Consider the following 14,418-nt stretch of genomic DNA (forward strand, 5'->3'; position numbering starts at 1 on the left):
CTGCACATATTTTCCCACTTTTGCTTGCACCTCTGTAACCTTCCTTCACTGAGCCACTAACCTTGCATTAGTCATTGCTTCCCTCTCCTTTGCGCTCCCCACTTAAACCAGCTTAATTCTTCTCTTACAGCTTTGTATTTTCCAGCAGAAAAATCCACTTCCAGGTGGATCCTTCTTTCAGGATCTGTATCTAGGTAACAGGATGTCAGCTGGGAGAGTTCTGCCTCAAACTGGGAAATGTTGACAGGCATGAAATTCAAGTTGCAGGGAGCACGTCTAGAAAGCTGGGAACTCATTTTCTATTGCAGCTGTACAACATGAAAGGCTCTATGTGGCCTCAGAGCAGGCCAGTGACCTCCACTGCACTTCTTAGGTTTTTATTTCCTGTTGCCAAGGAAGGTTGATGTTCCCTCAGTCATGGTACTTGAGCTTTGCTTCAGTCCAACTACCCGCAAAGGGGAGTTAATAACAATTCTTCTCCTGATGAGTAATTTTACACATTATTTTTCAGGTGCTGTTATCCACCTGAAGTCTCAGCTGCTAAAAGCTTAAAATTAGGCGCAATGAAGTAGTACGAATTGTCTTATATATAGACCCATATACATATTATATACATATGTACATATATATGAATGCCTATCTGTGCCCCACCCCGAGCAGTGATCACCACATACAGCAAACTGCGCATCCCAGAGACAGGAGATGAACCTGTTTGTATCTGAAATCTCTCTTGAGCACCCTGGAGGTGACTGACAAGGTGTTCAGCTTTCCTGAACTACTGCCTCCATGTGTTGCACTGATAGAGCTTCAATTGGACACATGCCAGTGAAATTCTTTCCAGCTTGGCTTCCTAAGGAAGGCAAGGTGTCTTCCTATCTATCTCCTTTCGACCTCCTCCCTGCTAGCACTTAGGCCAGTTGATGCAACTCAGGCAGGTGGCAGATGCTCAGGGATGCTGAGATCCTTGAAGTTTTATCTACGGAGTCCCCATGCTGATACAACATCCTTTTTTTTAAAAAGTAACCCATTTAAAACACCAGCTTGTCTTTTAGAAGGACTGAGCTCCTCTGAGCTTTTGAACAAACAGGCTTTGGCTTTTAGTTCCAGGATGTTTAGGGCTGTAAATCGTGATTGAAATAAAGCACCTCCTTCAGCATGTAGAGTTCATCCATCCTGGGAGGGGGGCATAAAATTTAAGATGAGCCCTTGTCTGTAATGTTTCCTATCAGTAAGCTTCATGTGATCTCTGCCTTCACACACCCACAAATGAGGGGACTTCGGCATCTTGTGCAACAACCAGGAACATAAAGTCAGATTTTACAGTTTTGAGTACTGTTACGAAATAGACAATTTACAAATCTCCTGAGTAGTTAACAGAGTCAGCTAAGCCCAGCTGAGGCAGGAGAAAGCCCTGATCTGTAAACAACAAAGTCACAGTGGACTGCAGGCATGGGGGAGGCAGAAAGGGCTGAAAGTTTTTCTTTAGTCTTTTTCTTTCCTAAATTTCCATATTTTGATTTTCCATTTCCACACACAAAGCTGTCTGTCTCCTGTGTTTTAATTATCCAGTTTGAAGTATTTCAACTTGGTAGTGGTTTTATTGACTTGAGTATTTTTGTTGTCTCCACCATCTGTCACCAGCAGGGACTGAGAATGGCCCCTTCACAGCCAAAACCATGTCCTATTACTGCCTGTGTGCAAGAATCATCACCAATAGCCATGAGCAGCAGTGGTCTTCCATCTTCTCCAGAGAAAAACTACCCAAAAGAGGATGCAAACCTCCAAGCCAATGTGTTCTATAAGAATGAAAAAACCCCTCCATTAGAGCAAACGGATTACTCTGGGTTTCCTTTAGTGGTTACTGGCAATGTTAATGAGATGACTGCATGTTTCTTTTGCAGAGAACTGTGAAGCGTGGGTTTTCAAATGTGAACTGGTTCATTTTAAGCCAAATGTATAGCTCCATGCACCAGCCGCAGAGATCCAGAACTGCAACCCTTGTTTAGCTCAGAAACAATTTCAAGTGAGCAATCTGGGGAAGAAACTCTCCAGTTTAAGGAGTAAACCGAATTAAAAAGCATGATTAATTGCTACAGCTTATTTAGCTTCAGATTTCTCTGCTTTGCATGCTTACCAGAGAAATCATAGCACCTATACTTGGTGCTAATAAAAGCTCTATTAATGCTAATTGGTTTTTACATTGTAAATTTATTACCTAGAGTTTCATGCTACGTGGCCATATAGTTTAATAGTCTACTGTTTAACAGCCCGCCTCAGGTTCAGAATGGATACTTGCATTAAAGCTCCATATTGCAACTTCCAAACCCACCCCAACACAGCGTCCAGAACAACCGAGTTGTCCAATTTTCACCAGACCTATGCTAAAGTGACAAAAACAGTCACTAGGCTGGCAGCAAAGGTGCAATGGGGGAAAAGCCCTGCTGGTCACAGGAACCATCCAGGGCCCCGCCAGCGGGTTTGTGAGGAGTTTAGGTTGCAGAGCCCTTGTCAAGCCCGGAGCCATGGACAGAGAGCAGAGGGAGCAGGAGGAGGGAGCTAGAGGCTGAGCGACGCAAGGCAGGCAGCACTGCCTGAAGATGCCCTGAGCTGAAGGGGAGGATACGGCAAAAAGGCCAAGTAAAAATTGGCTGAATATCCTCGTGTAAAAAAATTATTTGGAGATTCATCCAAAATTCAAAGTGTCAGTCATTTCTGAGGTTGCAATAGCAACCTTTTGCTTTTATTAAATTTTGCTTTTATTAAATTTTGCTTTCTTAAATTATCACCTTTGCCTTGATGCTGCCATCTGAAAAAGAGCAGAACCTTATATTTCCTCTTTTTTTCCTTTGGCTTTTTTTGGGTTTTGTTGGTTGTTTTTTTTTTAATCCAGCTTTCCACAAAACCCTTCACCTCCAGCTAGAGAGGAGGCCTGGAAAATTTCAGGCTTCTAAGTGAAACTTTTGGATAGTCGCAAGCAAGTGAACACAGGGAGATGTAACATAATGGAAAGACTTTGGCAGCCTTAGCTGTAGCTGTCACCAACACTCCAGCCCTAATGAAAACTTTCCTGAAGTAAGGCTGCAGTAGACTCATTAACCCAAAGCAGACCTTTCCTGACCTCAACGTGGTTTGCAGGCAGGCTGAACTCCGCAAGACAGAGAGGGCTGCTCGAGCAGCCATGCTCCATAACGGAAGGGGCTTGCATGTGCAGATCAGAAGGTTATTTCTGCTCAGGGTTTAATCCCCTCCGGCTGGGGGTGAGAGGCCACGATGACTTGTCCAGGACAAGAGCTTTCTGCATTCCTGGTTCACAGAAAATCCTGCCTGGTGTTCCCCAAGCACCAGCAGTGCTGCTCTGGACAGCTTCCCTTGGACCTGCCATCCTGCTGCCCGCCAAGTTTCCACGGAAAGGACACTCAGCCTCGCCCGAAAGAAGACAGAAATGTTCTGTGCTAAACTGCTGGATTCCCAGCAGGGTCAGAGACCCAGGCAGACAGCCCTCAGCTCCTGGCTTGCCTTCCTTCATGGCGCAGCCCTGTGCCCTGCAAGGTCAAGAGTGCAAACCCCAGTGCAGCCCCCCAGCGAAGTGTGAAAGGGTGCTTCAAGGCTTCCACCACCACCACTCTGTTCACAGCAGCCCCAGCCAAGGGAACAGAGCTGCACCATGCCCAGGGCAGCTCTCTCCAGCACAGGGCGTAGGCTGCAGAGCCTTTTGGGGCACCCTTGGCCCCCAGAAGCTCTGCATTTGCTCTAGATGACCAGCTGGCATTTTGAGAAAGGTTCATGGTTATTATCTCTGTTGTCGGCTGGTTTGCAACACGTAGGGGCAAAATGTGCTTCAGATTATACCCCCCCTGGCAATCCACACCCACCGTAGGGTCTTGAAACTCCACATTGTTCACCCTGGAGAAGAGAAGGCTCCGGGGAGACTTTACAGCAGCCTTTCAGTACTTAAAGGGGGCCTACAAGAAAGATGGAGACAACCATATTAGCAGGCCCGGTGGTGGTAGGAAAAGGGGCAATGGTTTTAAACTGAAAGAGGGTAGATTTAGACTAGATACAAGGAAGAAATTTTTTACAATGAGGCTGGTGAAACACTGGAACAGGTTGCCCAGAGAGGTGGTAGATGCCCCATTCCTGGAAACATTCAAAGTCAGGATGTCCTTGCCCATGGAAGGATGTTAGACTAGATGATCTTTAACGGTCCCTCCAACCCAAACTATTCTATGATTCTATGCTTCTATGATTACTTTCTTATTATGTATCTAATTGTCTTATAATGTACCTAATTTCAAGAGAGGCCTGAGGGCTGATTCTGAAGACAAATATCACACTTTCCTACAGCTGAAGTGCCTAGGAGTTGAAAGACCTCTGTCACCAACATGCTTAAGTGATGGGCTTGGCAGCTGCCCATTAATACGCTGAATACCCTTCCCTCTCTTGGTTTCTTTTCTCTGCCCAAGCATTGCATAGGGCCCTGTTGCCAGTTTTCAGGTAACACTGCAGGTGACCCACAGTGTCACAGCTAGAGGGGATGCCATTATAAAGCTGGGGTAGGTAGACAGAGTCCTAAGCTGAATGAGGGCTGAGTGGCCACAACCATAAACTTCTGGTCTCCCCACCATCAGAACATGAAATTTTGTTCCAGCTTTCTGGTACAAAAGGGCTGCAGCACAGGCACAGAGCAATATGTACACACATCACAGCCTTGGGGCAACCGCTGAAGCCAAATTAATAGCAGGCCTGTTTTTTTGACATCAGGTAGCTGGCAGACTACCGTCTTGTTACTGGATCCTGTTAATGAAAGACAGAGCAGAAGGAAATAGTGTCCTTTTGGCCCTTGGGCACCTGAGCATCACTGAGGTCTGAGGCTGGTTGGTTATATTTTCATATGTGCACGTACCACATATTAACTCTATATCCATGTAACTTTTGCATCTCTATAAACAGATGAGTATTGTTCTGTATTGATATATATCTATTTTTTGGTGTCTGTCTGTCAGGAGTGAGTCAGACTTCTGTTAACAGTTGCTGATTTTGCTCTGTAAATGCAATTGATCATTGATTTGGAAGAAAGTAGTAAAAACCAATGATTGTGTGTTTCTCCTCTTTTCCCCTTAAAAGAGCGAGGTTTCTGGCCCCACAGCCAGAGGATTGCCAGACAAACATTTGATTTTGCATCCAAGAAGAAGCATGGAAAAGAATGGGTAAAGGATTCCCTATCAGCAAACCTACCACTGGCGGAGAAAGTTTCTGTTGTGCCAGAATCTGCTTGACACGAGGCTTCTGCTGCCTCCTCCCTTCTCCAAGTCCCCTCCTCCCCCAGGACGAACCAAACAGGAACGGCGGTTTTAGCAAAGCTAGTCCAAGCCAGGGCTAAAAGCTTCCAGGAGGGGTTAGGACCAAGCAGCTGGGGCCGCTGGCAGAGGTTAGAGGGAAATGTGAAATAACAATAAAAACCAGTTACCATTTGTAAAAGGCTGACTGGCTACTGTTTAACAACCCTACCTGTGACCAGGATGATACTAATATTAAAACCAGGAATACCAGTGACGGCATGCGCCTGGAAAACATTACATTTAAGCACAAAGGCTCTTTAAAGGATCAGTTCATAACATCACTCTGACATACAGCTATCAGACCACTCAGAGTACCTAGATATATGAAGCAATTGAAAGGACACATACTGTAATTACAGGGATATACAGATATGCACGTTTCAACCTTAGCTTCAGAGCAATAAATCTTTGCTAGGTAGATAAATCTTCGGTTGGTAAGAAAGGACTCTTGCAACTGGTTCCTGTAAAGGAAACGTGCTCTCACATTAATAAGCTTTAATAGTGAATAGTTCTATTGATTTTGGTGGTGTTCCTTGCAAAAGTGAACATTGTAAGGTTTCTCTGGAAGAAATCTGATGGGGACTTTTTTTTTTCCCAATGTATTTCATGTACATTTGCAGTAAAACTTACTAACTTTCCCAAACAGATGGTTCAGTGTGTTTCTTTTTCATTATTAAACCAGTGACCTATAGCAGACAGCACTTTTCTATGGAGCAGTCCTTGATACCTTACTTACCAGCAGGCAAGTAAATGGTAAAAAGTATGATGGTTTTACTGCCACAAAAGGGAATAATTGTGCCAGTACCATTCTTTCTCATGTCCTGCATTTACTGCACTGATGGGTTAAAAGAAAGTGCACAAGGCTCACAAAATGTTGAAAACTACATGTAAGTATCTTCAGGGTTGACCACTGTGCAGTCAAAAGGATTGAACTGATCTGGTTTTCACTCGTAGAAGTGGTTGCCTTACCATGGCAGAATTGTCTAGAACCTCCAAGTCCATTTCAGACTGTGACTTGTCTCTGACTGGCACTCAATGGGACCATCAGAAGAAGACGTAAAGACCACAAATGTATCCAGATGTTTTGCCAGTCACTATCAGCTAACAGCTGGCTTGTGCTCTGGAAAATGTAACTCTGAACGTTCATCCCTCTGTAAATGTGTCATCCTTTTAAAAATTCTTCTGCCTCCAAAGTCCTGTGGCAATGGTCTCCTCATATGCTAAAAAAAACAAACCCTCATACAGATTTTTTAATTTCTTTCTGTATTGTGAAGGGTAGATGATAGCAATATTTCGCCTACCCCTCCCGTGCCATTATTCTTTGCTTCTTTCTTGCAAAGGATAGCCAAATCCTTTGCATGGAAGCCTTTTCACACTTTTTGCTACCCATCCTTTTTACTCGTTCATTTCTCCCACAGTTACGTTCAGGTAAGCAACAGCATGGACTTACTATTTCCTAGTATTCCCTTCCTATTCCATATGTAGGATATGCCATTCATCTTATCACTGTGCCAACTCTGGCACTAGGATTGCTTTTTCCCACTCTTGGACACACACAGTCTGTGACCTGAGGTGATTAGTCACCGATAGGGTTTATTTAGGCAACACAAATAATTAACTATCAATCAACCAGCTAAATCCTCCAAGTCTAGCTGAACTCAGCAAGGTTTAAATTAAGCTCAGTGAGGTTTGGGAAGCTCGGTGGCTTGCAGGATTGACTCTTTTTCCTCTGAAGTACTTTCCCAATTAAGCAGTAGTTCACAGAAGGCTGTGGGGTTTGGATCATTACAGGTGACAGTCCTTGGGAGCTCTGAAGAAAGGGCCGGAGGGAATAGTCCCCTTTCTCACTTGAGCAATGAGGTGACTCCCCTGGAAACCACTCCTTTTAGTGCCCTATTAGTATTCTGACACACCGTTCATCCTATTAAAAATTACCTTGTCACCAGTGCCCTTACTAACTGTCATAAGCATGGATGGGGCATTAACAGGCAATTCATTAGCTCTGCTCTGTTTCAGCTGAGGAAGGGTTTCTTCTATATGGGATGGAGCCTGCCCTAGAAACATCCATACAGATGCATGCACCTTTAGGTATACGGCCTACAAGTCACCGCATTATTTTCCCCAGCATCTCCCCCAGAGCAAAATCAGATGCATTTCTCCGTTAATCAGAAAAAGGTGGGGAAAACCACTAAGCTAACAGGACTTTCAAGGACATAGGACAGGAGACCAGGGTGAGATCTGGAAAGGTGAGATTTGGAAAAGTGTTTCAAAGAAACAGTATCACTGCTCTTCACCCCAAAGCTTTCTTGTGTTTTATTTTTAAGGGATTCCTGGAGAAAAAAGGTGCAGAAAAGTGTTCCATTTGACCTATTGGGAATCCCATTTCATGAAATAACTTCCCCCCCCACACCCCAAGATAATGGCTGTTGGTATTTAGTTAATTAATTTTAATGAGGTGAATTAACAGTAAAATTAAATAGATGTAATAAAGTCAATTTCATGTCAGATATTTAAAGCACATGTACAGCTAAAGATACAGAAACTTCACAGCAGTTTTTAAATTCCAGTTAAGTACGCAGGCACTACTGTTTAAAGATCTACACTCCATTTGTGAATTTATTACAGTTGCGGTAATGGTAATAACTGTTTTTCGCTGTTCACATTTGAAACAATTTCTCTTTGGACATGAATAAATACTCATTATGAGTCTATTTTTATCTTTCAAGTTGCTTTCTACATCCAATTTAGGTTAATTCTGATCCTAAAGTGAAATGTCTTCTATTCATTTCTCTCTCTAAGGTTGTGCTGCTTTGCACACCCTACCTGACTCAGGCCATGCTACAAGGAGGCTTATTTATCTGTCCTCTTTGGTTTTGGTTTTGTTTCTATGGAATATAATCTGTAGGAAATCTGCACATGCCTTTTATTTGAGAAAAGGAAACTTCTTTATTCTTTGTGCATAAATACCTTGGAGAACAGAGTATAAAAGCAGCTACGTAGAAGTGTGATCCAGAGCCAACTGAAACTCCTGGAAATTTTGCTGTTAACTGCAATGCAGCCTCTCCTGCCAAAACCACCATTTCAGCCCTATAGCTGTAACAGACCATACACAGAGGAAGCAGCCTTCACCCTCTGCTCTACAAGCGTAACACAAAAGGAAAAGCATGGAGAGATCATCTTGACATCATGTGAGATTAATAGAGCTAATCCAAAAAAACATCATATGCAAAGGACTCTTTCAACCAGATAAATTCTTAGATCAGAATAATTTCCTTTAAGACGTGCTTTACCTTCCAGTGTCTCCACTTCTAGGTGCAGATAAAGCATTTTCTGAGGCATCATTTAGCTGTTGACAGTCCTGCAAAGGGGCAGCCACAAGTTTACTCATAGTAAACGTCCATCTACAATGAAGTCCAGAGTTCATAATGAAGAACAGTTGAGAAATCAGTTTCCTGCTCTTTACCTAGGGAACAAGGAACACTGCTTTGGGACCTAGCTCCTCACTAGACATCATAAATATCTACACACATAGCAGAAGAAAAAAAAACCCTTTAATTTATTTCCATGAGTTAAGCACATACTTCAGGAATAAGTTAATCACTCTGTTGTTTCCTCTCTCCTACCAATAAAAGGGGACTTACTTTAAGTATGATGCATGCTGGCCCACAACAGTCACTTGATTTTTACAAAGACCTGTTGGATCACATTAGCAAAGTCCTCCAGCACACTGATTCCAGGTTTGTTGGAGCTGCTGGATCCTGTGTGCTGCTGTCCAAGTAGGTAATCACAGCCTGGAGAACAGAAGCCTGAAGGATTGCCCACAGGAACGAGAAGTATCACATAGCAGGTATCGTCATTCCTTTGGAGATCAAGTTTGCTATGAGAGCAGTCCTGCAAGAGATTCACCTGCTCACATGAAGTACAAAACTGTAGCCCCAGAGAAGCTGCTTTAACTATGTTGAATGGGGCCACCTGACCCAGCAATCCTGCTCTGCTATTTTCACAACAGGGCAGCACTTGTCCTGGAGAGTTGTGGTAGCATTTCTGCCCCTGAATCACATGCACTCAGCCAACGTTTAGGTCCCTAATTCCTACTGAAGTGATAAGATCCCTTGAAAGCTGTAGTAAAGGTCCCAGCTCGAGGAGGTAGCCTCAATGCCATTGATGGGAACAAGTTCTTTGGCAACATGGATCTACTCTGAGCCCAGTGTTTGTAATTTCCGGGCAGAGCTCAGGACACCACCCGCAGCCGAAGTCTGAGTGGCCGTACAAGTCCCCCACAGCAGGGGTTGGGACAGCTTTTGCTCCCTAGCTGTTGTTCCGTGAGGAGATGCGGCCCGGAGGGGGACGGCGGGCGTCTACCCCTCGCCCGGCCTCGACCCCAGACAGGCCGCGGCTCCGGGCGGCCATTTTCTGCCCGCCCCGGGCCCCCAGGGGGCGCGGCAAGGCTGCGACTCACCCGCTCGCCCACCCCGCGGGCTTCCGCGGTAGGAGGAGGCGGCCAGGGCCGCTCTCCTCAGGGCGACCAGCAGCCTCCGCGCCCCGCCGCGGGAAGCCCTAAGGGACCCGGCTGCGCATCCCGCACAGCAGCCGTCAGGCGCACCCAACGGCGCCCACCTGCCCGGCCCGCGGCTGACACCTTGTGGCTGCCAGACCGCATGTCGGCCCCGGGCGGCGGGCAGAGAAAGGCGGCGGCGGCTTTCGGTTGGGTGAAAAAGAGGACAGCGGCGGGCTGGCCGCGGGCTCCACCGGGTCACCGGCCGCCTGCCCGCCCCTGCCCTCCCCGGGGCAGGCTTCCCGCCTGCAGCCGGTGCGCCGGCAGGTGGCGCCGCAGTGCGGCCGGCCCTTGCCGCCGGGGCGGGCGGCGGCCGGAGGCCGGAGGCCGGCGGGCGGTGCGGGCGGGCAAGCCGGGGCCTATCCCGGCCTGGCTCGGCCGGGCCTGAGGTGCGGGCTCATACCCCGAGATGGAAACACGCTTGGAGAAATTCCTAAAAAAGCGTTCCTGCTGCTGCCCTTCCCCTCAGTCCCAACACTGTCACACTGAAAGACTCAATTTCGTCTTATAATTATTCACATCAGAAATGGCACATGGGAAAACGTGTGTTGTACCAGGAGCGACACAGACACGGGTTTGAGGTCTTTGTACCTGGTGCTGTCTTCAAAACGCTTTTTTTTTTCCCCTCGCTTTTCTTTGCTAACACCTTGCTCCAGTGGCAATCCATACTGAAAGGCGTCCTGGGAGGTCTGGAGATCTCAGGAGCTAACGTTAACCACAATAAATACTTGTATCCATCCTGTCAGGGTCAGAAAGCAGAAAGTGTGGCTTTTTCAGCAGAGAAAGAACATGTGCTTCCAACAAAAGAGCCCGGCTGAGGACCGGCTGTGCCATCCTCAGTCTCTCCGATGAACTGCTGAGAGCTGCTGGTCTTTTCTTTTCTTCATTACTCACCAGCAGCATCTGTAATTAAACTAAAAAAGAAAAAATACTTTTCTCCATGGTGTCACGTTTATAGCTCCCCGTTTTGCATTCAGAGTGCAGGAGCAGTTTGGGCTGCGGTAATGAGGCTGGTTGGCCATCGCTGGCCCAGCTGGGGTGAGTGGCAGAGCCTGGCACAGCCGGCTGGCACGTTTCGAGGACGTTATGAACTCAGGTGATTGCCAGACTCAGAGGTAAAGTTACAGAGGGGCCTCATCTGACTTCGCTCATGCAGCATCTCATTAAAGGACTTTGCGCCCATCAAAATGATGGAGCATAGGCCAGAGCGTTGGCTCTGCAGGCTAATTAGTCTCTCAGACCTTCTGCTCCTCTGGAAGTCCCAGCCCGGCTGGGCAGGACAGGGCTTTGTGTTGCTCACGTCAAGTGGCCAGGTTCCACATCTGTGGTGCTGGTATTTCAGTGGTCTGCGGGGCTCTCGTTTGGCCTATAAACCGCAAACATCTGCTGGGGTTATGGTCGGCTTGTTGGCTGATTTCAGCAGGGGTGGTGACCTGCTGTAGTAGTCGATCAGTTCTGGAAGAGCAAACTGGATGCAATGCGGAGGAGTTTGAGAGAGCAGGAAAAGCGCTCAGCCAGTCAAAAATAAAAACCAGGTAAAAAAAAAAAAAAAGAGCTGTGGAAATGCTAAAATGCTGCAGCTTAATAGACTAGGCAAAGTGCATGCTTGTGTCCCAGTGTCCTTGGCGTTTTCCACGCATTCTTTCCCTCGACAGATAGATATTATTTTTTAATGCATGTTGACAATTGAGCATGTTACTTTATCAACTCAATAAGATAAACAAAAATCTAGTGTCATGTAGAGGAAGTAAATTATAAGAAGAAAATGTGCCTCATGCCTACACTGATAAAGTAACCTTAATTTGATTTAGTCAGGGAATAGTTTATTTTAAAGTGATATAATAGCAATAAATTCTACATAATAGTCCAGATCCCAGTGACGTCTTCTGCTATTAACGTAGATGTCATGTGTGTCTCACAGAAATGTCACCATAGTTTGGCAGGCTGAGGAACGATGTATGAAAACTAACTCTGTTCTCCATCACATCAGTGTCAGCTGGAAGAATTTCACCGACCCTTCCCTTTAGTTACTTTGGATTGACACAGATGGAAATGAAGGCAAGACTGAACTGTCAAAGCTCTCAATGTTCATCCTCATTTCTTTAAAAACAAAGTCCCCACTGCTACTCTGATTTGCCTCTGTCCTGTGCCAGGGTAGATCAGGACTGATACTGGAGAAATTTTTGGATTTGCAGTAGCTGACAACAGATCTGGCCTTTCTTAAGAGAAACATGCATAGTTCTTTCCATGTAAATTCGGTTTAGATGCAGGAGTTTGGGTGAAGAACTGTCGAAGAGACTTATCCCACCAGTTATTCTATAGCCTCACTGGGCGTTTATTTCCAGGGCAAGCAGGGTAGTACATGCTGAGAAGGAGCGATGGAGCACAACTTGGTGTAAATAATACGTTAGGCCTGATCTGGACCCATTTCTGCTGGCAAAACAGACTCTTTGTTCAGGAACTTAGTCCAGTTGGGACTTCCAACAAATGGAAGTATTTTATAGTGCAACCTTGTAAACTACTTAGGGATTTTGAAAATAAACAAATACAAGCAAAGATGTTGTTGCTGTTCCTCAATGCCTGGTAATTTCCCATGAGCATGGACGGCCAAAGAAAGATCTCTTTTCTCCTGGTTACATACCCCGCCATTTCGGGGGTGTCACTCACTGGACTGCATTATAAAAAACATTTAATGAATCTCCCCTTGGGTTTGCATTCCTGAAGAAAGCCACAGCAGCCCAGATTGCAGCTCAGGGCAACCTAACTGCTTCTTGCTCATCCTACTGGATGACCTCCTCAAGTCTCCCTGAAATGCATACGAGTGTCTGATACCCTTGGGAGGCCTTGAAAAGCCCAGCTGGGCTATTCGCCAGCACATGTCCCTCTCGTAAGAACTGGGGACGGACAGGAGCAAGGTGAGGAGACTTCTGTAAAAAGCAGTCTGCAGACCCATGAACTTAATGGAGGGTGAAAAATAAGATTTATTTTTTTTTTAATCAACTGTTGTGAGTATTAGAGTAGGGAATAAAATTTTCCATTAAATTCTATATGGTGGGAAGGTTATCGCTTTCTATCAAATTCTCCTGGATTTTCCTGAGAGAGCTACTGTGTCTGACTGATAGCGTGTGGCTATCAGACACAAGGAAAATTATCTAATTTATAGCCAGTATTGAGAAAGCTACCAGCAGTAGAATAAAATAGTTCTCCATATGGTACCGTAAAGCTTCCAAAAACTATAGTTAAAGAAAACAACAATGCTCGTAGAGAAATTCTCCTTTTGTGTATCAAGTAAGGGGTTACAGCAACAGGGCTGGTAAAGACACACAAGAAGGAATGATGTCTTTGATTGTCTTATATGATTTTACAGCTTTTATGCACAGGATTACAAGTATTAGATGCATCTTTGTGCTAACAGGGCTCATGTTTTGAAGTACAAGAAAACTCTACAGTTACATTCTGTGGAGGCTTCCACAGTTTGCCAAATGGAAAAACATTTGGAGGTTTGGAAAAATCTTGCACATAAATTACTAAAGGCACGAAGCGCCTGAAAGATGGATGAAATCAGAAGCCAAGGAAAAGCAGTGTGTGTGCCAAGGAACAAAAAAAAACATGTAATGATTTCTTTTAATGACTCTCCTGCAAAATGGAGAGCAAGCTTCCAGGGCATGTCATATTCTCATAAAAGCAGCTTGCCTGGGTGATGAGAAATACCCTGTAAGTGGCCAGACCGAGACCCAATTTTTCATCCTTTCTGCACGTAGCTCTCCATTGATTATGTTAAGTGCTACCTACTGGTTAAAAACACAGCAAGCACATTGTCTCTGCCTGTGGCAAAGGGCAGCTACACACTTGCTAATTTCCTGATTTACGACACCCTATAGAAGGAATTGAAAGTGGGCACATGGCGGGAGGGGGGGGACACACACTGTTAAAACAGAGGGAGATCAGGAAGTTTGTGATAAAGAAAAGGCAGGCTCTAGTCTGACATGTAATCTCTCTTTTGGCTTGAAGTAAACCTGCTCCTTCAAGGCTATGCCATCAACAGGGCCTGGCTCAAGTTTCAGCACTAAATCTGAGTCAACAATCTCTAATCTGGACACCAGGCTCAGGATCCAGGCTCAAGTTGCAGTTGGAAGCAGACAACAGGGACACGGGGAGGTGGGGACTGGGGGGAGTGGGGAGAGGAGGAAAAAGACAATCTTTGTTTCTCATTTGATTGTCCGCACAAGGCTGAACCGAGGTCATGTGTCTTTTTTCTCTTTTTTTTTTTTTTTTGTCATCTCCAAGATAAAACTTCGCACCTCTCTGGCCTTGAAATTGCCTTCCTGACACTTATATTAAGTACAGAAGATAAATGCCGGAGAATGGGGGACATAAGTTTGTGGAGCAGCTCAGATTTGGAGTTCTTTTCATCTTTCTGACATGTGATACCGTGACATAAGCTGCCTGCAGTGGGGTTGCTATGCAGATATACAGTTTCTGAAAAGTTACACCAGGAAAACTAAAACCTACCAATGGATTTAG

This window comes from Strigops habroptila, chromosome 6, assembly GCF_004027225.2.
Source record: "Strigops habroptila isolate Jane chromosome 6, bStrHab1.2.pri, whole genome shotgun sequence".
Lineage (NCBI taxonomy): Eukaryota > Metazoa > Chordata > Aves > Psittaciformes > Psittacidae > Strigops > Strigops habroptila.